Source organism: Solanum pennellii, chromosome 11, assembly GCF_001406875.1.
Source record: "Solanum pennellii chromosome 11, SPENNV200".
NCBI lineage: Eukaryota > Viridiplantae > Streptophyta > Magnoliopsida > Solanales > Solanaceae > Solanum > Solanum pennellii.
Window position 1 is genome coordinate 34,805,944 of NC_028647.1, and position 24,808 is coordinate 34,830,751.

Genomic DNA, 24,808 nt, shown 5'->3' on the forward strand with positions numbered 1-24,808 from the left:
CCAAACTCTTCAATGATTGGAACCTAAAATATTTGGGACAAGGGAAGAAAAAGAAGTTAGTACTTCACATCTACTAAGTATGATATGTAATGCACATACACAAGAAAAACATGCTAAAAGGGACTTTTCACCAAAGCATGTCATTCTACCCCTTTTTGGGGCTTAATGCAAAGTCAAGTAAGTCATATTAATCAATCAAACATCCTTACTATCTTAACAAATAATACTTATCCCAACACACTTGGGATCATGATTTAACATAAACATATAAGAACCACCTCCTAAGACTCCCCTCAAGACTAACTAGTGCAATGTCTAGGTAGAGTCCCATACCCCTACCTAGACTAAGCTAGACCCCTTAGGTTATCTAAGTTAGAGTTCAGACTCCCCTCAAGACTAACTAGTGCAATGTCTAAGTAGAGTCTCATACCCCTACATAGACTAAGCTAGACCCCTTAGGTTATCTAAGTTAGAGTTCAAGTCCTTTAATTTGTTTTACCTTTTGGGAACATCTTGTCCTAACAAATATAGACCACATGAGCTAGTGTGGAATCCACAGTCATAAAACCCTACACCTAAAGAAGACAGACTACTTCCCAAGGTAGGACCAAAACATAAAACATAGAAACTACGTGGTCCACTAGCTAGAATTCCTATGGGGGAAACATAGTTCAAGAACTAGGACATTTAGTTGGGACCCTCTTTATGATCCATGCATTATGGTCTCCAATTTCAAGAGTAATGTAGTGCTCCTACCTTCCCTATGTGGATAGGGACACTTCTCTATCTAGTTCACTCGATGCTAAGCTAGAGTCCCTTTTTGAAATGTCTTTAAGCCTTTAATTATTAACCATAACTTAATTTAGTCCATAGGGTCTACACCTTTTATAATCATCATCATCAATATCTCAATAACAATTGTATGAGTATAAGCCCTTTCATCACAATTCATGTAAGTGAGGTTTACACTTTAGTATTTCATAACATATTAAGGCACATAGATAGTTTTTACCATCCTTATAGCAGATAGACCTTAATCTACCTCACAACATAGCCAAGAAATTTCAATTCAACATCATACCGCCCATTAATTCTAATATAAGGCATACTCTAATGAAATATCATGGCTTAAAAATTTAATCACAATTGGATGTAAAGATAGAGATTCTAAAACTCACCAAGTCTTTCTCATAGACTATCATAAAGGTATTACCATCAACCCATAACTCAACCCAACTTGGGGAGTAACATGATAGCACAATGATAACCAATAGACTAACAAGGCCAAGTACATCTCTATAACACAGTTGATCTTTAGATCACAACTTGACACAAAGTACATACGCAAATTTCACATTATAATTCATAAACAAAATTACATCTCAATAAATAGCATGATAAACCTATAATTCATCTTAATTTTACCATAATCGCACCATAGGATAGTAATTAATCAACAACCCACTTAATCGAATGATCACCATTCAACATAGGTCAAGATTACTACCTAGGGTTAGGGATAGAGGATCCTATTCTTCCATTAGACCAAACCATCAACAATTATCATAAAAAAATTTAATTACATATAAATAAAATAAATATAAACCTAAGAATTCACTAACAACTCTATCCATAACTTCAATTTCTTAATTGAACGAAACACATAAGAAAACTCAACTTCTGAAATCTATTTTGAAGGAACCCTTTGAGGAAAGGATCTCAAAGGTGAATAGGACTCATACCTTATTGTGTCTCCACAATTGGACGAAGAATCCACCCTTTTTCCATCCCCTAAACCCTAGTTCTTGCTAGCCTTCAATGGTGAGTTCATGTAGAGAGAAATAAGAGAGAAGGAAGAGAGTTTATTTTGAGAGTTGACTTTAGGTAATGAGGGTTAAGGGTATTTATAGAGGGGCTTAATTAACTTAATTAGTCTTCCTTTAACCCCTAAATAACCCCTAAACAACTTAATTAATTAAATAAAATCATTTAAAATTCAACAGTGAAATTCAACCTTCACTGACGAGACCTCGATCGACGGTGCATCAGTGAGTCGACGGACGAACCCTCCCCTCCGTCTTGAAATCCGTCGTATCTGTCAGAGACTTTGCAGGCGAGGGATTCCTCATTTTTCTAATTATCGGTTGATGGTGGCCTCGACGCCCCGTCGAGCCAATGACGCCTCGTTAACCCCTTCCATCGCATGTAACAATAGCTTGGTAAACAAGGGCCTTCACGAATCTTTCTAAGTGTGGGACAATGGTGGCCTCGTGCCCTCTTGAGACACGTACGGACCATCATCTGTCCCGTCGATGCACAGTGTCAGGCAGTGCTGCATCAAACTACAAGGGTTATCCTTAAGGGCCCCTGTTTTGGTCCTTAGGGAGTCATACCTAGACGTTTAAATAATGAAACCATTCAAACACCCATTAGATACCTTTATACCCATTTCCGTACATTTCCGACTCCTAAAAGTTATAAAAAGTCTAAGGCACACTAATATCCCTTTGAACCAACTTCTCGGATGTCTTTGTACATTTTAGTTCTTAAACCATCTAAATGACCTATATTCATTAAAAAAGGACTTAGAAATTGTTCTTAGACTTTATGACACCTATGTTAGGCTTTACAATGAGTCTTGGATTTTAAAGGTGTTACACATTATATAGAATCAATATGATGCATTTCGTTCATAACATATGTACATAAAGAGACCAGCCTAGGACTCCCCTCAAGGTCCACTTGTGCAATGTATAGGTAAGGTTCCATACCCTTACCTACACTAAGTAAACCTCTTAAGTAATTCTAGTTAATATAAATCTTTTTACTTTCATTAATTCATTTTACATTCAAGAAAAAATGCCATAACCGACATTAGACCATGTGAGCTAAACATGGAATCCGGTGTCAACCCCTCACAGTGAAAGGAGGGAAACCTATTTGCCTAGGTAGGACATATACATCATAATAACATCTACGTGGATCCACTAGTAAGATTTCCTATGGGGCCAGATAGGTAAAGAACTAGGAGATTGTTACAAGAAACTCTCTTTATGCTAATTCGTATCGTAGTTTCCACCTCATGAAAACCTTTGGTGAACCTACCTTCCTATTTTGAAGGGACACCTCTAATTGTCTAGTTCACTAGTTGCTAATCTCAATTCCGTTTTTGAAGTATCTTTAAGTATTCCTTAGCATTAGTTAATAATATAGTCCTTATAACTCTATCCCCTTATATTACATGACCATAGATCCTAGGTTCTAATATGAGAAATTCCTTTCATCACAACCCAACATTATCTGTGAACATTACATTATAATCATAGTAATAAGATGAACATGAGAATCACTTCCAATCCCTCTTAATAATACACCTATCATCATCTCATCTCCATCATATTTCATAGACTAATAACACATTCATAACTTCATCATTCATACTTCAATTGAACAACATTACCAAAAATAGACCAACATTAATACAATAAAGTGTTCATGACCTTCAAAGTCTTGCCAATGGCTTCCAAGAATCTCATGCAAGACCTCACCCCCAATTCCATGATATTCACGCAACAATTGATCATCATTATAATGTAATAGTAAAATTATGCAAGAACACATTCAATTTCACCTCCATAAATCATAATCAACATAATTCATAAGTCAGGATTAGGAGAAAAGGGGTATTCATAGGTCTTTATAGGGATTTACTTCAAAGCCTAAAGTGATATATAAAACCACCAATGACAATGCATAATTCATCACAAATAATTGAATTAAGACTAAACAAATCAAGTTAGAAAGTAGACCCACGAAACTGGACGAAAACTAGGTATTCAAGAACATTGAAATCCAAATTTTTGAAGAACCTCTTGGGGAAAGAAGTTCCAAGAGTGACTAGCCTCCATACCTTAACAATCCTTTGAGATTTGTAAGGGAAAGTCCTGATGTTGAAGCCCTAGGTAAAGCTTGTTCTTCTTCTTCAGTGGGGGTATTTGGAGTAGTGAGAGAAATTAGAGAGAGTTGAGAGCTTCTTGGTGTCACGACCGCGGAGCAACCCCCAGAAGTAACACGGCGTCGTCGACCTCTCGGAGGTCTAATACAAGCCTCTTATCATTCATTCATCGTATAATCATAAGAGTAGCAGAAAATTTAAAACTTTTTATATCACATCATATGCTAGAATCATCACTTCATACATACTTAGACTCTAAGTCTCTTTTGCAATTTTAGACTCAACATCAATAGAGTATAATAGGGACACGACCCTTAACAACATAAAATAATATCTAATCTATTACATTAATTGAATAAGAACTTGACGTAGGAAATCCTTGAATCATAAGAATACATTTCCTTGAACATGGGAGATGTATCTAAGCTTTTACCTTAGGAGGCATTATCTAGCCATTCACCGCCTATACTTTGTGTAAAAAGATGAAGAAGAATGGTATTAGTAGAAGAATGCACTAATTATGGCAACCATGGAAAACATGCATTTAAAGAGGACATTTAGTTAGAAATCATGCATCATGTTTTTTTAGTAAACTTCATGAATGTTGTCACAATAACCACAACATAGTTCACATATATCATATAGAAATGTACATTATTCATAACAACACATAAGCCACTTATCATATTTTATAAGGCACATTCATTACATACAACTTTTTGTTTCTCTTTTACCTTAACTTATTTCCTTAACCAACCCTCAAGTGTACTTAATACAATGTATCACATTTAGGTCACCTAAGATAGTCTTTCATGGATATGCTACATCAATACAACCACATACAATCATAAGGTCATAAGAACATCCTAAGACATAAACTTCATATATGAACCATCACCTATGACAACCCCCAAGTCACACTAGTGCAATGTTTAGGTAGCATCCCATTATACTACTTACACCAGGTGTTCCTAAGACGCTACCCTAGACTAGGAATAATATATTTTTCAAATCATAACACCTTCATTTGTCACTAAATATAAGGTCACGTACTTCATAACATCATAGAAAGACTCATTCATTTACTACACTTTAGTCATAAACTTATTTAGTTCATATCATAGGTAAACCACACTCAAAACCCCTTCACAAGCCTACTTGTACAATGTACACATGGAGTCCCATACCCCCATATATACTAAGTAAACTCATTTAGAAGTCATAAGTGCAATTCACATGCATAGTCATAATTCATGTCTTAACATAACAAAGTCACTTAAATATACCTTCATACAACGCATACCTAACATAAGTATTTATTTTATAAGAGGCTCCAATCTTATTCTTTGTTGATGTCCACTAGTGCAATGCATGCATAGGTTCCATAGTCCTACCTATACTAAGTAAACTTCTCAAGGAGTTACAATTACAGTTCACATTCTCATCTTATCTCATTTCTTAACTTTCGGGAGACATAGCCATAATCGACACAAACCATATGAGCTATATGAAATCCGGTGTTCTCCCCCCACACCGAAAAGAGAGGGTTAACACTTGCCTAAGGTGAAACCAATCATACATAGCTATCTAGATGGATCCACATAGCTAAAACCTAATGGGGCACATAATTATGGGATATGGATAATGCTACTAGAAAACTTGACTTGCTAGACGTGGAGGCTTCCATCTCATTAGACAACATCAATGTAGGGAGCCCGGACTTTCTAGATGTGAAGGTTCTCTTGTGGGAAGCCGGCATTACTAGACGTTAAGCTCATGTGTGGGTACATACATATGTGAGATCTACCTTCATATGAACACCTCTAGGACACATATGTGGATAACTTCATTAGTCATATACTTACATGCATTGTATAGGTAATGATGCATAGACAAACTATCCTTTCCTTAGTCATCATAAATCTACCCTACTCATAGACATACATGAAATGTATATGTGTACATTGGTCAACATGATCACATAATGGCTATAACATAGTATGAGGAAGCCATCCTTTCAAGATCATGACACATGTACAACCTTCCTTAAGTATAAAGTCATAAACACATAGAGTTTTAAGGACTATAGATTACACACTCACATTAAATCATAGGAGACAAGAACATATTAAACATTAGAATAGAATACTCCTAACATACTTTGATCACATAGTCATATATGGATTTCATAAGTAAGGGTCATGCTACAAGATTATTCGTCATCATTGGCCATATACCCCACACCTAACCCTAATGTGATCATACACATAAATCCAACATTATCCACACACCTAGGTCATGAAACTAGTGTGGAAGTCTATACATATAACTTCACATAGCATCAATTTACTTCGAACATGATACTATAATCAAGGGTTACACCCATCAACTTCACAATCATAAAATCACTATATCAATTCATCTTATATCTAATGCCTTCAAGGCCATGATCATAACACATAAATATGTACAAGAATGTAAACCCCGTCACCATAATTGGACCATACCAATCAACACAATTCAATATACATTCTAAGCTAATTAGAGGAAATTAGGTGAACATACCAACTCTCCAATCTATGATCATCTTTATCAATTACCAACAATTAATAATCAATTGACATAAATAATATAGAACTAAGCAATTTATTACAATCTAAACATAATATCACCATCATCTAATCAAGATCAAAAGACCCACATTATATCATAATTTGAGAGATTTAAGAGATCATGTGTTCTTAATTAAATTTAATTTAAAATCATGTTAAAAACCATAATGAAACATAAATTCATCCTTAGAATGACTTTTAAATCGATTTGACAATGAATCCATGACTAGATTGAAATATTGGATTTTTTACTTTAGATTCATATCGAAAAACCTCTGCAAGAACTCCTTATATAAAAGATTAAATAAGGATCAAGTGTTTTCATACCTTAATAGAAGGAAGTCCCGCACAATTGGAGAATAAATCACTCCAAAATTCATCTTCTAGCTTGAGGTTGAGTTTGGCCTCCGATGGAGGTTTGAGAGAATTTGGAAAAGAAAAGGATTTTAAATTTCTGATTACTCATTGGGTATTGGTTTTTTTCCTTGGGAAAGGGTTTAAACTTAAAATCTTCTATAACCAACTCTAAAAGTACCCAAAATACCCCCACATTGTTTGGACCTTTTTAGAAAAGTCAAAATTAACTTTCATTTTCAGAATTATCATCGGGGAACAAGTTCGCGTTGCGGAGCTATTCTTATATGATTTTTAGAATTAATTCTAGGGACAGTAGAGTCTTTGATGCGGACCAAACATTAGTCCTATGGAGATCTTAGTTCGTGACGCCGACATGTTTCACCAAAGAGCAAACTCTTGCTACCTTGGGAGCTTGTTGGCCAAAGGTTGGGTCCTACTCAAGGATCCCTAGGTCGATCCTTGGGGATTCATAACCAGATTTTTTGACCCTAAAAACTATCATATACATGTTAGGGACCTCCACTATAAATTTGAACACCAAAAATTTATAAAACATACAAAGGCACACTAGAACCCACTAGCACGTCTAAAGGATAACTTTCGAACGTCTTGGACGTTCTTGGATGTTTGACCCCAAAATCACTTCAAATCAATTATACAATCTGTAAAAAACTTTTTTAACATGTTAATAACCATTTTAGTCCCAACTGAGGCTCTAGACGCCTCTACCTCAGATCATTTTGAGGGTCTTGACATATGGGTGTTGAGAGTTATGAGATGTTACACTAGTTTAATGACTAATGACACTTAAATAAACCAAAACTAACTAATTATAACCGTCCCAAAGTATTATGTAATTGATTAAGTAATTACCCAACCACGCCCACTTAAGTTGTGTGGAGGTAGTGAAGTTGGGTCAATCGACGAGATTCCGCCGATGCCCCCGTCAAGCAGACCACAGACCGTCCTAGTCAACGTGGTTTGGGACAGAGAGTCTATTTTTGGGGACCAAGGGGGAGGAGTCTAAGTATAGACTCATTAGCACCATCGACGAGGCGTGAGCCCATCGACGCCTTGTCATTTTCCCTTCATGGTTCCAAGTTATTTCTTGACAACTTTTAGTGTCAATGGTTGAATCCTTCTCAAGGACATTAGTATGTTGCTTGGACAGTCGTACCTGGGTGTTTTGACCCTTAACACACACTTAAAGTTTACCCGAAGCATTTTCACAAAGTTTGACCTTTATATGACTCTTCAAACCCCTTGCAAAACCTAAAGGCACCTAGATACTTTCACTCATCTCCAGACGTCATGGTCATTTCTTGTTGTTTAGGCTCTAATACTTACTAATAAAGTTAATTACAATTATTTAGGCCTGGAACGCCATTTTTACACATTCGACACTAGGTGAGACTCTAGCCTATGTCCTTTGATTTACGAGGTATAATAATATCCCCCCTTGTTGAATATTCTTCCGCTAATGACACTTTAAACATCTTTTTTTGGAAATCATTACTCAAGACTAGCAGCCCAACCAACCTATGAGACATTATTACAATTCCATAATAAAGTAGGAAACCTTCACTCCTTTCTCCACACAACAAAGCAACATTTATTTGAGAGAAATTATGCTAACTACTTGTAATGCCCCAAAACAAACTAAAGTAAACTATATACTCGTGAGTGTTTGTTGAGTTAAGTTGAATTTAAAATGAGTTACTTTAATGTTACTAGGCAGTATATGAAACTTGGTTAATTTTGGAGGTCACACGTCCAAGAACGTCCATGACGTTCGGAAGGTGTGCCTTAGAAACTGTCCTTGCGTTTTGTCGTGTTTGAGTGATTTTTACGTGTTCATTTTTCTTGAAACTGATGTTAGGTGTTCATAATACCTATACAAATCAGTTTAGATGTTTAACGTCCGGGCACGACCCCACCTAGGACCCACAAGGGACCCTAAATGAAGGGACCAAGATTTGGACAAAGCTGCCAAGGACACTTCCCAATCGACAGAGCAGACTACTGGGCACAAGTCCATCGACTCCCCGTTGACTGGGGGGACGTCCTTACATACTTAGTGGTAGTATCATACCCTCCCTTTACCAGCCTCTGATGCCATCGACACCCAGCAGCACAGGCCGTCGACTAATCGACGCCCAGTAGCTTGGGTCATCGATCCGACACTTCCAAAAAGTTGTAAGTTTGCTGCCTTGGCTTGGGGTGTTTGGTAAATTTACCCCAAGTATTTTATAACCCTAGGACGTTAGTTTAAGTGTTTATTTGGTATAATAAAGTATTCTAAATCCTAAGACCTCATTTTACACCCCTCTTCCTACAACGCAAAACCCCTCTCTCTTAGAATTCTCTCTCAAAGTCTCCTTGGAAGCTAGAAGCGAAGACGTTCTAGGAGGGCTTGTGGTGGTCGTTTATCCATCACAAATTTCTAGTATTTCTTCAATGTGAGGTATGATATCCATCCTTGGACTCTCTTCCATTCAAGGAGTCCCTTCTAATAAATTTTTAAATGAGTTTTCAACCCTAGTTTCTCTATCTTCAAATATAAATATGGGTGTTGCATGAAAACATTTCTAATGACTTAATAATGCTATTCCTAATTTTAGTTCATGATATTAAGTTTAAAACTTCAATGAAATCATGTTAAATCTTTTATTCAAATGTTGCCTTAAGAAATGGGTTAAATGAGCATGTTTGTGTAGAGAATGAGCTTTGGTTTTCTTGTGTTGTTATTGTTGTTTAGCTACTGCCCTAAGGTCTACATTATTATGAAATGTTTATATAATACTATAGGTGATGAAAGCATGGATTAAAGGGTAAGTTTGTTATGATGTTTATCTTTGATTTCGAAATGCTATTGAGTGGTATGGTCCACCTTCTTTGTGGTGGTGTTTACTTGAATTGTATGAATGTAAGGTTACTAGTTTATTGTGAATGAGGATATGGAGGCTTTTTATGTGTAGTTAGATGAAAAGTATGCTATTCTTGTTAATTTTCTTATTAAGCTAATGTGTGAAATAGGCTAGAGAGTATGCTTAAATTTATTCTTGTTAAGTGTTTTATGAAGCTTGTTATGAGAAGTATGTTAAGGATTATGTATAAAGGACTTATATAGTTATGTGAAGCATGTAAGATGTGTGATGTGATGAATGAAGTAAGCATGTATAGAAGTTAATTTGAATGAAGTGAAACTTATGTGCAATGTGTGCTCACATGTACACACACACTCACACTTGAATGAATGAATGAACCTAAGTTAAGTCAAAAAGGGGAGTTTTGGGGTGAACACTCTTCGTGAGTTAAGATCAAGTGTTTAGTAGCAACCCCACTACATATCATGATCTTTCGAGGATAGGTTGGAGGATTAATGCCCTTCGTGAGTTGAGATGTGGTGTTCACTAGTTATCCTTAACCTATAGTCTTTAATGTTGAGAATCCGTGGGAAGTTATGCCTAGCACCGAGAGGATATAAAGGAGAGGTGGATTACACTTCGTGAGTTGAGATGTTGTATTCCAATTTACCTCTTGAGATGAGTACTCCTCGTTAGTAAAGAATGACTTACTTAGTAGCAGTCTCCTTATCCCTTAACTATGCGCCCGCATAGGTATAGCTATCGGGAAAGCCATGTAAATGCTAACAGAATGACCTTGTCTAGGCAAGTCAGGATCCCTCATCCCATAGGGGTTAAAATCGGGATTCCATGTCTATCTCTCATGGTCTATGTCAGTTAAGCTAACTTTTATAAAAGAAATGAACGTGCTAAGTCTTCTAAAGAAGTGTTCTACTTAGGGTAGGTAGTAGAATTGGACGCTATTTATCCATTCCGCTAGGTAGGAAATCTGAAAGGGGAGTCTTGGTGAGACTTATTTAAAATGAATGAACTAAGTCTTCTAAAAGAATGTACTACTTAGGGTAGGTGGTGGTATGGGACGCTATCTATCCGTTGCACTAAGTAGGACCTTCTGAAAGGGAATACTTAGTGCCAAACCTTCTAAAAGAATGTTCTACTTAGGGTAGGTGGTGGTAACGGACGCCATCTACTCATTGCACTAAGTAGGCATTCTGAAAGGGAAGACTTTGGTGTTTTGTTGGGTGTCTTTTAATGTTTGGCCATTTATTGAGGGGCTTGTTTCTCAAGAGTGGAGTAAGACAAAAGGGCTAGTCTTGAGGATTGTTTTGGTATGTATTGAAGTAGGTATATGCATACTTCCTTTATGTCTTACCTTAGTGACTCTTAGGATAATCTTGAGGTAGGGAAACTCTTATGGAAAATGAGTTCACTTTCTCTTTCGCCTGGCCTTGGAAGTCACTCATTTCGAATAGGATAGTTCAATGTAACTTCTTAAGTTGAATTCATTGTCAATTCCTTAAATTATTCATTGTTAAAGTTTCAAATTTGTTCACTGTAATGTTAATAGAGTTTACTGTAAATGCCTCTTTTGGTTAAAATTATTTGAGTTCTTCTCTAAGTGTGAAATGATGATTCTCATGTTGATTTGCTTCTAAATTCATGAATGTTTTGCTCAAATTGGCATGAAATGTTATTTTTTCTAAAATGTCCCTTTTCGTATGTTTTTGCATATGCCATACTCAATACATTATTTGTACTAACCCCATACTTTTCTATACTATCTAAGTATAGGTTGGAAGCAAGGTTGAAGTTTAGAAGGCAAAGCTTGGGAAAGTTCCTCTCAAGATTAAATGTGTCCTCATTTATTCAAGGGCATAATTTCTATCTTCTTAGTTTCTTTATGTTAAGGCTTACTATGTATTTCATTTCAATCTAAAGGGTCGTGTCTTTAAGTTATTTATGTCATGTCTTTAAGTTTGGCTTGTGACGATAAGATTTCTTAAGCATTTATGAAAGATTTCCTTTTTATTAAATTATTCTTCAAAAGTTTTAAATCCGCACTAATTTACATGTCTTATGTAGTTAATGCTAGTTGAAGGGCTTATACAAGACCCCAAAGGGTCAAGTATGCCCGGCCACGAAATAAGGGTTTTCCCAAACTTCTATGGAGTACTTTCGGGGCGTGACAGACTTGGTACCAAGTCATAAGGTTTTGGGAAATATCTTATGGTCTAAAAGTCTCACAAGCCACGTCTAGTAGTATCTTGGTCATTGGTGTGACTCGCGACATATCCATGGACAAGAGGCTATAGGACGATAGAGTTTCACTTTCTTCATTACTCTTGAATCGTGTCATAGAATTTAAATCCATAAGGCCTCGCTCTCTTATCCTCCGTTGTTCGGTGATCTTCTAGGTGTGATTACTTGGAAAGGAATATGCTTCTAAGTTTGAGGGAGAGAAAAGGTGAGTTTTGATGTTATGATAGTTTTGTGGCTAAAAGAGTAGATGTGAAGGTATGTTTAGAAATTTGGGTTGTGATGCCATTTATGGCTAGGTGTGAATTATGAGGTTGGGAGTGTTGTGATGAGAAACTTTATGGTGATGCAGTTCTAAGCATAGTAAGAGTTATATGATTGAATAAAGTGCCTTTGAGAGCAAATAAATTAGCTTGTGATTATGTTCGATGATGGTAGATATGGTTTAAGGTGTGAATTTTAGGAAATGTTGAGAGAATGTGTATATTCAATAGAAGTTTAAGGCAACTCCCTTGTGTGACTAATGTTTTATAGTTTTTTTCTGATTGATGGATGTTGTGGTGTAGGCTTACTCTAAGATGGAAATGTGGTATGAATATCTAGTGAGGAAGTTTTGTTCCATGAGATTGAGTTAAGTGATGCCTAAGAGTTGAATGAAGTGATGTTTAAGAAAATTTATCTAGGTTTGAATCCTAAGAGGAATGTGTTATGCTTAACATGTAAGGTTGATGCTTAATCTTGATGTACATGAGTTGAGGGTAGTGTGAGTTCCTACCTTGTGAGAGGCATAATGGGGCTTTGGAGCATGAGGCCTTGGGGATGGTTTTACCCTAAGTGGAGGAGAGTGAGTTGAGTAAAATGGCATGTTATGTACTTAGTTCAAGAGAATCCTCAAGGGTCATTAAGTGGGAGTGGGAGTATGGGATTCTACTCTCACATTGCACTTAGTGAAACTTACCAAGTATCTTTGGAGTAAGTTAGTGTGATCTTATCCCTCATAGTGTCATGTCGTCTTGATAAAGTTGCTTGGAAGGTGCATTATGAAATCTTTAAGCATGTGACATAGTGATGTTTTGAATTCACTATAATGAAGTTCAAATTTTGAGAAAATTGCATCTTTCATGAATTATGGTTTCAATGTGTTATGAGATGATTTTATATGGTATTATACTTCATGTGATCATACCCTCTTGAATAATTGCTCAAATAATGAAAGTTTGAAATATTTAAGCATGTTGGCAGTGAATACAGTGAATGCTCACTGTGAAATTTCTCAATTTTTCGAAGAAAATTGTTTTGTCTTTGATTGAAGTTTCAATGTGTGCAAAAGTTTTGTATATGATCATGTTAAGGTTGGATAAGGTAGTTCCTCCATAAAAGAAGGTTAAGGGTGAGTTTTGAAGTTTGTAAAGTTTGACAAGGGTTGCTTATGTTGCTAGTGTTTGATAAGTGTGAATTGATGCTCCTTGCTAGTTTATGCTTTGATTTTGAGTGTGTTGAAAATTATTTTAATGTGTTATGTGATTCTAAGTGACTCCTTGTTGTTATTGAAGTTTTAGTGTCACTCAAGGACAAATGTTATTCTATGTGGGAGAGAGTGTAACGCCCCCAAACGAACTAAGTTGAACTAGAGCCTCGTGAGTGTTTTTTGAGTTAATTTTGAGTTAAAATTATTTACTTTAGTGTTCTTAGGCAGTGTGTGAAGTTTGGTTAAGTTTGGAGGTCAAACGTCCATGACGTTCGGAAGGTGTGCCTTAGAAAGTGTTCTTGCGTCTTGTCATGTTTGAGTGAGTTTTACGTGTTCGTTTTGCTTGAAACTAATGTGAGGTATTCCTAAGACCTAGATGACTTAATTTAGATGTTTAAAGTCCGGTAACGACCCCACCTACGACCCACAAGGGGCCTTAGATGAAGGGCCCAAGACTTGGACAACGCTGCCAAGGACACTGCCCAAACGAAGGAGCAGTCTACTAGGTATAAGTTCATCCATGCCCAGTCGACTGGGGGCCGTTGTTACATACTTAGTGGGAGGATAATACCCTCCCTTTACCATCCTCTTATGCCTTCGATGCCCAGCAGCACGAGCCGTCGACTCATCAACGCCCAGTAGCTAGGGTCGTCGATTGACCACTTCCAAAAAGCTGTAAGTTTGCTGCCTTGGCTTGGGGTGTTTGGTAAATTCACCCCGAATATTTTATGAACCTAGGAAGTTATTTTTAGTGTTTATTAGGTATATTAAAGAGTTTTAAATCCTAAGACCTCATTTTAGACCCCTCTTCCTACAACTCGAAACCCCTCTCTCTTAGAATTCTCTCTCAAAGTCTCCTTGGAAGTTAGAAGTCAAGAAGTGCTAGGAGGAATTTTGGTGGTCTCTTATCCATCAAAAATCTTTGGTATTTCTTCAATGTGAGGTATGGTATCCATTCATGAACTCTCTTACATTCAAGGAGACCCTTCTAATGAATTTTCAAAATGAGTTTTCAACCCTAGTTTCTTTATCTTCAAATCTAAATATGGGTCTTGCATGAAAACGTTTCTGATGACTTAATAATGGTATTCCCAATGTTACTTAATGATTTTAAGGTTAAAACTTCAATGGAATCATGTTCAAGCTTTTCTTCAAATGTTGGCTTAAGAAACGGGTTAAATGAGCATGTTTGTGTAGAGAATAGGCTTTGATTTTCTTGTGTTGTTTCAATGTTGTTTTGCTACTGCCCTAAGGTCTACATTATGATGAATTGTTTATATAATGCTATAGGTGATGAAAGCTTGGATTAAAGGGTAAGTTGGTTATGATGCTTATCTTTGATTACGAAATGCTATTAAGTGGTATGGTCTACCTTCTTGGTGGCGGTGTTAACTTAAATTGTATTAATGTAAAGTTACTAGTTTATAGTGAATGAGGCTATGGAGGCTTTTTATGTGAAGTAAGATGAAAAGTATGCTATTCTTGTTAAATGTGCCTTATGAAGCTATTCTGTTAAATAGGCTAGATAGTATGCTTAAATGAAGATATTCTTGTTATGTGTTTTAAAAAGATTGTTATGAGAATGTATGTTAAGGATTATGTATAAAGGACTTATATGAATATGTGAAGCATGTAAGATGTGATCTGATGAATGAAGGTCTAATCATGTATAGAAGTTTAATATGAATGAAGTGAAGCTTATGTGCAATGTGTGCTCACATGTACACACACTCACACTTGTATGAATGAATGAACCTAAGTTAAGTCCAAAAGGGGAGTATTGGGGTGAACACTCTTCGTGAGTTGAGATGAAGTGTCTAGTAGCAACCCCACTACATATCATGATCTTTCTAAGATAGGTTGGAGTATGAATGCCCTTCGTGAGTTGAGATGTGGTGTTCACTAGTTATCCTTAACCTATAGTCTTTAATGTTGAGAATCTGTGGGAAGTTATGCCTAGTATTGAGATGATATGATGGAGAGGTGGATTACACTTTGTGAGTTGAGATGTATTATACCGATGTACCTCTTCAGATGAGTACTCCTCGTAGTAGAAAATGAGTTACTTAGTAGCAATCTCCATATCCCTTAACTATGCGCCTGCATAGGTGTATCTATTGGGAAAGCCATGTAAATGCTAAGAGAATGACCTCATTCTAGGCAAGTGAGGACCCCTCATCCGATAGGGTTAATATCGGGATTCCATGTCTAAGTCTTATGGTCTATATCAGTTAAGTTAACTCCCACAAAAGAAATGAACGTGCTAAGTCTTCTAAAGGAGTGTTCTACTTAGGGTAGGTAGTGGAATGGGAAGCTATTTATCCACTGAGCTAGGTAGGCAATCTGAAAGGGGAGTCTTAGTGAGACTTATTTAAAATGAATGAACCAAGTCTTCTAAAAAACGTACTACTTAGAGTAGGTAGTGGTATGGGACACTATCTATCCATTGCACTAAGTAGGACCTTCCGAAAGGGAAGACTTGGTTCCAAACCTTCTAAAAGAAAGTGCTACTTAGGGTAGGTGGTGGTATGGGACGCCATCTACTCATTGCACTAAGTAGGCATTCCGAAAGGGAAGACTTGGTTCCAAACCTTCTAAAAGAAAGTGCTACTTAGGGTAGGGGGTGGGATGGGACGCCATCTACTCATTGCACTAAGTAGGCATTCCGAAAGGGAAGACTTGGTTCCAAACCTTCTAAAAGAAAGTGCTACTTAGGGTAGGGGGTGGGATGGGACGCCATCTACTCATTGCACTAAGTAGGCATTCCGAAAGGGAAGACTTGGTTCCAAACCTTCTAAAAGAAAGTGCTACTTAGGGTAGGGGGTGGGATGGGACGCCATCTACTCATTGCACTAAGTAGGCATTCCGAAAGGGAAGACTTGGTTCCAAACCTTCTAAAAGAAAGTGCTACTTAGGGTAGGGGGTGGGATGGGACGCCATCTACTCATTGCACTAAGTAGGCATTCCGAAAGGGAAGACTTGGTTCCAAACCTTCTAAAAGAAAGTGCTACTTAGGGTAGGGGGTGGGATGGGACGCCATCTACTCATTGCACTAAGTAGGCATTCCGAAAGGGAAGACTTGGTTCCAAACCTTCTAAAAGAAAGTGCTACTTAGGGTAGGGGGTGGGATGGGACGCCATCTACTCATTGCACTAAGTAGGCATTCCGAAAGGGAAGACTTGGTTCCAAACCTTCTAAAAGAAAGTGCTACTTAGGGTAGGGGGTGGGATGGGACGCCATCTACTCATTGCACTAAGTAGGCATTCCGAAAGGGAAGACTTGGTTCCAAACCTTCTAAAAGAAAGTGCTACTTAGGGTAGGGGGTGGGATGGGACGCCATCTACTCATTGCACTAAGTAGGCATTCCGAAAGGGAAGACTTGGTTCCAAACCTTCTAAAAGAAAGTGCTACTTAGGGTAGGGGGTGGGATGGGACGCCATCTACTCATTGCACTAAGTAGGCATTCCGAAAGGGAAGACTTGGTTCCAAACCTTCTAAAAGAAAGTGCTACTTAGGGTAGGGGGTGGGATGGGACGCCATCTACTCATTGCACTAAGTAGGCATTCCGAAAGGGAAGACTTGGTTCCAAACCTTCTAAAAGAAAGTGCTACTTAGGGTAGGGGGTGGGATGGGACGCCATCTACTCATTGCACTAAGTAGGCATTCCGAAAGGGAAGACTTGGTTCCAAACCTTCTAAAAGAAAGTGCTACTTAGGGTAGGGGGTGGGATGGGACGCCATCTACTCATTGCACTAAGTAGGCATTCCGAAAGGGAAGACTTGGTTCCAAACCTTCTAAAAGAAAGTGCTACTTAGGGTAGGGGGTGGGATGGGACGCCATCTACTCATTGCACTAAGTAGGCATTCCGAAAGGGAAGACTTGGTTCCAAACCTTCTAAAAGAAAGTGCTACTTAGGGTAGGGGGTGGGATGGGACGCCATCTACTCATTGCACTAAGTAGGCATTCCGAAAGGGAAGACTTGGTTCCAAACCTTCTAAAAGAAAGTGCTACTTAGGGTAGGGGGTGGGATGGGACGCCATCTACTCATTGCACTAAGTAGGCATTCCGAAAGGGAAGACTTGGTTCCAAACCTTCTAAAAGAAAGTGCTACTTAGGGTAGGGGGTGGGATGGGACGCCATCTACTCATTGCACTAAGTAGGCATTCCGAAAGGGAAGACTTGGTTCCAAACCTTCTAAAAGAAAGTGCTACTTAGGGTAGGGGGTGGGATGGGACGCCATCTACTCATTGCACTAAGTAGGCATTCCGAAAGGGAAGACTTGGTTCCAAACCTTCTAAAAGAAAGTGCTACTTAGGGTAGGGGGTGGGATGGGACGCCATCTACTCATTGCACTAAGTAGGCATTCCGAAAGGGAAGACTTGGTTCCAAACCTTCTAAAAGAAAGTGCTACTTAGGGTAGGTGGTGGTATGGGACGCCATCTACTCATTGCACTAAGTAGGCATTCCGAAAGGGAGGACTTTGGTGGTTTGTTGGGTGTCTTTTTATGTCTTGCCATTGATTGAGAGGCTTCTTTCTTCCGAGTTGAGTAAGACAAAAGGGGTAGTCTTGAGGATTTCTTTGGTGCGTACTGAAGGAGGCATATTCATACTTCCTTCATGTCTTACCTTAGTGAGTGTTAGGATAATCTTGAGGTACGGAAACTCCTACAGAAATTGAGTTCACTTTCTTCTTCGCCTGGCCTTGGAAGTCACTTATTTAGAATCGGATAGTTCATTGTAATTGCCCAAGTTGAATTCATTGTGAATGCCTTAAATGAGTCATTGTTAAAGTTTCCAATTTGTTCACTATAATGTTAGTAGAGTTCACTGTAAGTTTTTGGGAGTTTACTGTAAATGCCTCTTTTTCGTTAAAATTATGTGAGTTCTTATCTAAGTGTTAAGTGATGGTTCTCATGTTGATTTGCTTCGAAATTCATGAATGCTTTGCACAATTTGGCATGAAATGTTATTTTTTTATAAAATTTCCCTTTTCGCATGGTTTTGCATATGCCCTACTTAGTACATTATGTGTACTAACCCCATCCTTTTCTATACTATCTAAGTATAGGTTGGGAGCAAGGTTGAAGTCTAGAAGTCAAAGATTGGGAAAGTTCCTCTCAAGATAAAGTGTGTCCTCATTTATTCGAGGGCATAATTCCTATCTTCTTAGTTTCTTTATGTTAAGACTTATTATGTATTTCATGTCAATTTAAAGGGTCGTGTCGCTAAGTTATTTATGATGTGTCTTTAAGTTTGGCTTGTGACGATAAGATTTCTGAAGCATTTATGAAAGATTTCCTTTTTATTAAATTATTCGTGAAAAGTTTTAAATCTGCACTACTTTTCATGTCTGATGTAGTGAATTCTAGTTGAAGGGCTTGTACAATACCCCAAAGGGTCAAGTATGCCCTGCCACAAAGCAAGGGTTGCTCCTAATTTCTAGGGGATCCTTTAGGGTCGTGACACTACTAATTATGCACATTTTTCACAATTTCACATTTTTAAAGGAAGAATGTCCTTCTCTTTTCCATATGGCTCAACATATTCATCCAGAAACAATACATAATTTTATCATTTCACACTTGAGCACATTCACAAGAAAAATCATGTAACTCACTGCACTAAACACGTAATCAAGTATTATCATGTATGAAGTACATATACTTCAACACATATATTAAACATGGATTTTTCACCAAAACATGCATAATGAAGGTAAAATCATAGAAGTTTCAAAACACACTTAAGAACCTTAAAAACCAGAACTAGGAGAAGCTACTAACCTCAACCTTGACTAGAAGAGGAAGGAAAAAGATCAACATATCAGGATATCATGTGGGCCTCGGCCGACCAAGTAGAATTTTCCACTAGTTGGTTATTTCAAAGAACCTTTATAGAAGCTACTTCTTTATTCCTAAACTTCTTCACTGGTCTAATATCTATACCAGGACCTCTTCATAGGAAAGGTTAGCATCAACTTCTAAACATTCTAGATGAAGGATAGTCACGGGATCACCTATGCACTTTTAAGCATTGACTCATGGAAAACCGGATGGATTGGAGCAAACTCAATAGCCAATTTAAACTCACAGGAAAAACTTCTGATGCGTTTCACAACCTCAAATGGTCCCACATACCGAGGACTAAGTTTCCCCTTTTTACAAAGCCTCACTACCCTTTACATGGGTGATATCTTAAAATAGACCAAGTCACCTTCCATAAACTCAAGGTCCATCTTTCTATTGTTGGCACAAGATTTTTGCCGACTTTGGACAGTCTTCAATGTAACCCTTATGAGTTAGACTTTCTCCACAACCTCATAGATAACTTCTGGTCCTGTTAGAGAAGACTCACCTACCTCAAATCACCTGATTGGAGATCTACATATCCTCCCGTAAGGGATTCAAAGGGTATCATGTCAATACTTTAATGATAACTATTATTGTAGGAAAATTCAATCAATTGTAGATGGTCATCCCAATCACCCTTGAAGTGAATGACGCATGCCCATAACATATTTTCTAAGGTTTGGATGGTTAGTTCTGCCAAACTATCTGACTGTGGACGAAATGTAGTACTAAGTTTCAACCTGGTACCTATCCCATTTTGGAATTCCTTCCAAAATCTAGAAGTTAATTAGGGACCCCAATCTGAGATGATAGACAAGGTGTAACAACCCTAAAAATGAACTAGGTTAAACTAGAGTCTAACATTGTGTTGATAAGGTGTAAAAATATTGAATTATAGTGTTAAAAGTCAGTTGGATGAGTTTGGAAGAGTTACATCCAAGGACGACTAAGAGGTATGGAATCTCATCTTGAGCGTGTGCTAGTGTGTCCTTGCATATTGTATGTGTTTTTATGTGTTTTTTGGAGTCTTAAAACAGTAAGGATGACTCTAACATCTAAATGGAACTATTTAGGTTCAAATAATCCGAGTACGACTCCCAAAGTCCACCCTAAGGGTCCTTGAGGAGAACCCAACCTTGGGCCAACAAGCTGCCCAAGAAAGCAGCCAAATGTGCATTGGTGGAACCAGTCCCCGTCGGAGACTTGGTTCAGCAACGACCAAAGTTTGGTCTTCATCGCAGGACCAAATGCGGACTCCACTATCTCAAAATTTATTTTTAAAAATCTTGTGGGAACAATTACGCATCGCCGACCTGTTTCCCGATATAATTTCGAAAATTAAAGTTAAGTTACTTGTCTAAAAAGGTCTATTTAATGTGGTGGTATTTTTGTTACATTTTGGGTCGGTTATAAACGGTTATTAATTCATATTTTAATCCCTTTCCCAAGTCAAAACCCCAATACCCAATAAGAAATCAAAAATCCAAAACCCTTTTCGGTTCCAAATTCTCTCAAACCTCCATTGGAGGCCAAACTCAAGATCAAGCTATAAGGTGAATTTTCAAGTGTTTTCTTCTCCAAATTGCATGGGATTTCGTCCTTGAATCCTCTTCAATTCAAGGAGTCAAATTCCAATGGTTTTCAAAGATGTTCAAAAACATAGAATATTCTATATTTACTTCTAGCCATGGGTTCTTGCATAAAATGATTTGAATAAATGAATGATTTATAACATAGTTGATGTTTGAATGTTTTAGATCAAAAAATCTATGAACCCGTTCAATTCATGATTTTCTATTTTTGGCTCTAATGTGGGTGACTTGATCATGACTTCATATAAGTGAAATCATGTGTACATTGTATTAGGTTATTGAATTATGTATAAATCATGTCGAATTGTTTATAGGCTGCCTTAATTTGATGATATTAATATTTTATAATGTTGGATCATTGTTTTGATTAAATTTTTGTCTTAGAATTGTGTATATGGATATGGGTAAGAACCTTTGTAAAGTGAATTGATTGAAAAGGCTAAGGAATGGTGGTGTTGCTGATGGAAAGGTAGTAAGTGGACCTAATTCTTCTATACAGTGTAGAATCGATATTGAATTGTGTTGATTGGTATGGTCCACTTATGGTGGTGGTGTGTATGTGTTAAAACTGTTATGAACATAGCCTTGTCGGCTTTATTATGTGAGTTGTGATGTTATCATATTGTATCTTGTATAGGTGATCAATGTGAAGGATTATATGGTATATGTGTATGTGTGAAGTGAAAGCATGATTTCTTCTAATTGGTTATATATGATTATGTTAGACTGTGAAAATGTCTCTTTATATGTTGATAGGGCATCTTGTTAGGTAAACTTACTTTTCCCTATATCGTACTTGAATGTTAATTAATATGTGATATGATGTTGATGTTGTGTCTTGATTGGTAGACCTATGTCCCTCTACTTGATATATGAAAGTATGTGAATGTGCACTCTTGACTTTGTAGGCTTAAGCACCATTGTCATGTATTTGTATAAATGAATGTTGAATGAAAGTCTATGATTGGTATACCTAAGATGGTACCTTTCTAAGTATGACTAGAATATGACCTTGAACATGTAAAGAATGTCGATAACTTGGAACCTTCAATAAAGTAAGAGGGTTATAGAATCCTTAAAGTTGAAAGTCATAATAGTATCCTTCTTGTGTGAATGATGGACTTATGGATAGGTTGGCTTGAAAGGAACGAAACCATCTCTAAGGAAGTCATTGAGATATCCTTATAACCATTGAGTAGCAACCCTCGTGGACCCATCCTTGGTAGAGGTATTATGTTCGGTAAGACTAAGAAGTGTTGCCTTTTCATATGCCTTATTCTGATTGAACTTACTCTAGGAGAACTAAGGTTAAGCACCGAGTGAGTATGCTTGGGGAGTGACTCTACTTAAGATGAGATTAGAGTACTAAGAAACCATTGGTTTTTTTATCCATGTGCCTACATGGGATGTTTCCTAGTTCTGCCCTTGCCAAGTAGAACACCCTCCCTCGGAGTAGGGTAGACTCCAGATTCCATGCCTAGCTAGTATGGACTATGTCAATTAATGCCTATTCTCATCATGTGGGATGAATTCTAGTATTGAAAAAGTTCTACAACTTGTAGGTAATTGAATGGACTCTATCTATACATGGCATGAGTAGGCTTTGAAGATGCTAGGATGAGGGTTCCCTAGGTCTTCAAATACATTATGTGAAGTCCTCAATTGATGAATACCTCTTAAATGTATAAATAAATATTGTTGACTTAGGTAATGTATGTTGAATAAAAGGATCCCAATCTAGGGTAGCTTTGAGGATTGCTTAGGAAGGCTTGAAGAGGGTGTATGGGCAATCCCTTCGTGCCTTACTCAAGTGACTCTTAGAGTGACCTTGGGTAGAGATTCTAAGTGATGAAAAGGGAATAATGATAATTTATGTAGTCTTAAGGAATATTTTGGTGTGCTTGAAGAGGGTGTATGGGCGGTCTCTTCTTGTCTTACTTAAGTAAGTCTTAGGATAACCTTTGGTAAGAGGTTTATATGCTTATGTGGTTTTGAAGTGATGTTAAATGTGTAATGTGGATTACTTAAATGTGTGATATATGTAAAGATTCACTTGAAAATGGTTCTCATACTTGTTTTATGAAGTTTTCCTCAAAAGAGCATAAAAAGCATGTCATAAGTAAATGTCCATTTTAGCATGGTTTTATTGCATCTCACCATACTTAGTGAATTCGATGTACTAATTCCATACTTTTTTATCTCGAAAGGTGTATGTGTTAAATGATCAGTCTATTGAAGTGAAGCTTGGGAATAACATCATCTCAAGAAAACGTTGGTATGTCCTCACATGATTCGAGGACATAGTTATGTTTCAGATTTTCCTTTCAAAAGATATTGTAATAGACTTCAGTATTTCCTTTTATTGATGTATACATTGTGACCATAAGATATTTATGTGTCTAAGATGGATAAAACGAGACTTAGTCTTTCGTATGCTTTTTATAAAAGAGATTTGAACTATTGTTGTGAAAAAAATTAATTCGTAATACTTTTCATATATATATGCGATGAATGATGTCTAAGGTCTAGTATAAGCCCTCCGAGAGGTCGAGTACGCCGTGTGGCGACTTGAGGATGCAATTTCTAATAGGGTATACCCCCATGTCGTTACACAAAGGAACCCCGTGCATACTCACAATCTCATTAAGATACAACTATGCATATTCCTCCGCCTAATAGATAACTTTGACGAGGATAAAATGGGCAGATTTTGTCAATCTATCATTAATAACCCATGTTGAATCATTTTGCTTATGTACGAGGCAAACCCCCAACGAAATCCATAATGTTATCGTCCCATTTCCAAGTAGGGATATATATATCTTGAGTTAGCCCTCCTGGTCTTTGATGTTCAGCCTTGACTGGTTGACAATTAGGACATTTGTCCACAAACTCCACTATATCTTTCTTCAAACCGTTCCACCAATAGACCTCTCATAGATCATGATACATTTTGGTGGCACCCACATAAATGGAATATCGGGAACCATGAGCCTCTTCTATAATTTATTTCCTTAATTCAATCACATTCGGCACACACAACCTTGATTTTTCCTAATTACATCATCCCACTTGGGAGAATGACTCATTGAACTAACTAAGAACAACTCCATCAATAGTGGATCAAGATGTTGCTTAGATTTCACCACTAAACACGACCCGAAGTTATGATCAACCATGAAACCCCCTCTTGGAGAATCTTCAAAGCGAACACCCAACTGGGCCAATCTATGCACATCTTTCACTAACTCATTCTTACCAAAATCAACATGGTATACAGTACTCATAGACATTCGACTCAATTCATCTACAACCATATTGGATTTTCTATGTTGTAAAGGCCACTGATATCGTAGTTTTTTAATAGCTCTAACGACCTTCTTAGTCTGAGATTCAACTCCTTTTGAGTCAACACATATTGGAGGCTATTATGGTTGGTGAACACGTACACATTCACTCCATATAGATAGTCTCTCCATATGTTCAAAGAAAACACTATGACCGCTAATTCAAGATCATCGGTTGCATATTTCTTTTCATGCACCTTAATTTGTCTAGAGGCATATGCTATAACCTTACCATGTGTCATGAGGACATACCCAAACCTAATCGAAAAGTGTTATAATACACAACGAACCATCAGTACCCTTCGATAAAGTCAAAAATGGAGCGGAGGTAAGCTTATCTATCAACTTTTGAAAACCTCTTTCACAAGCTTCCGACCACTCAAACATAACTTTATTTTGGCTTAGGTTTGTCAAAGGATAAGCGATACATGCAAACCCATCAACAAATCTCCTCTAATAAAAAATTTGATACACTCAAATTGCACCTCCCTAAAGAAGTATAAGT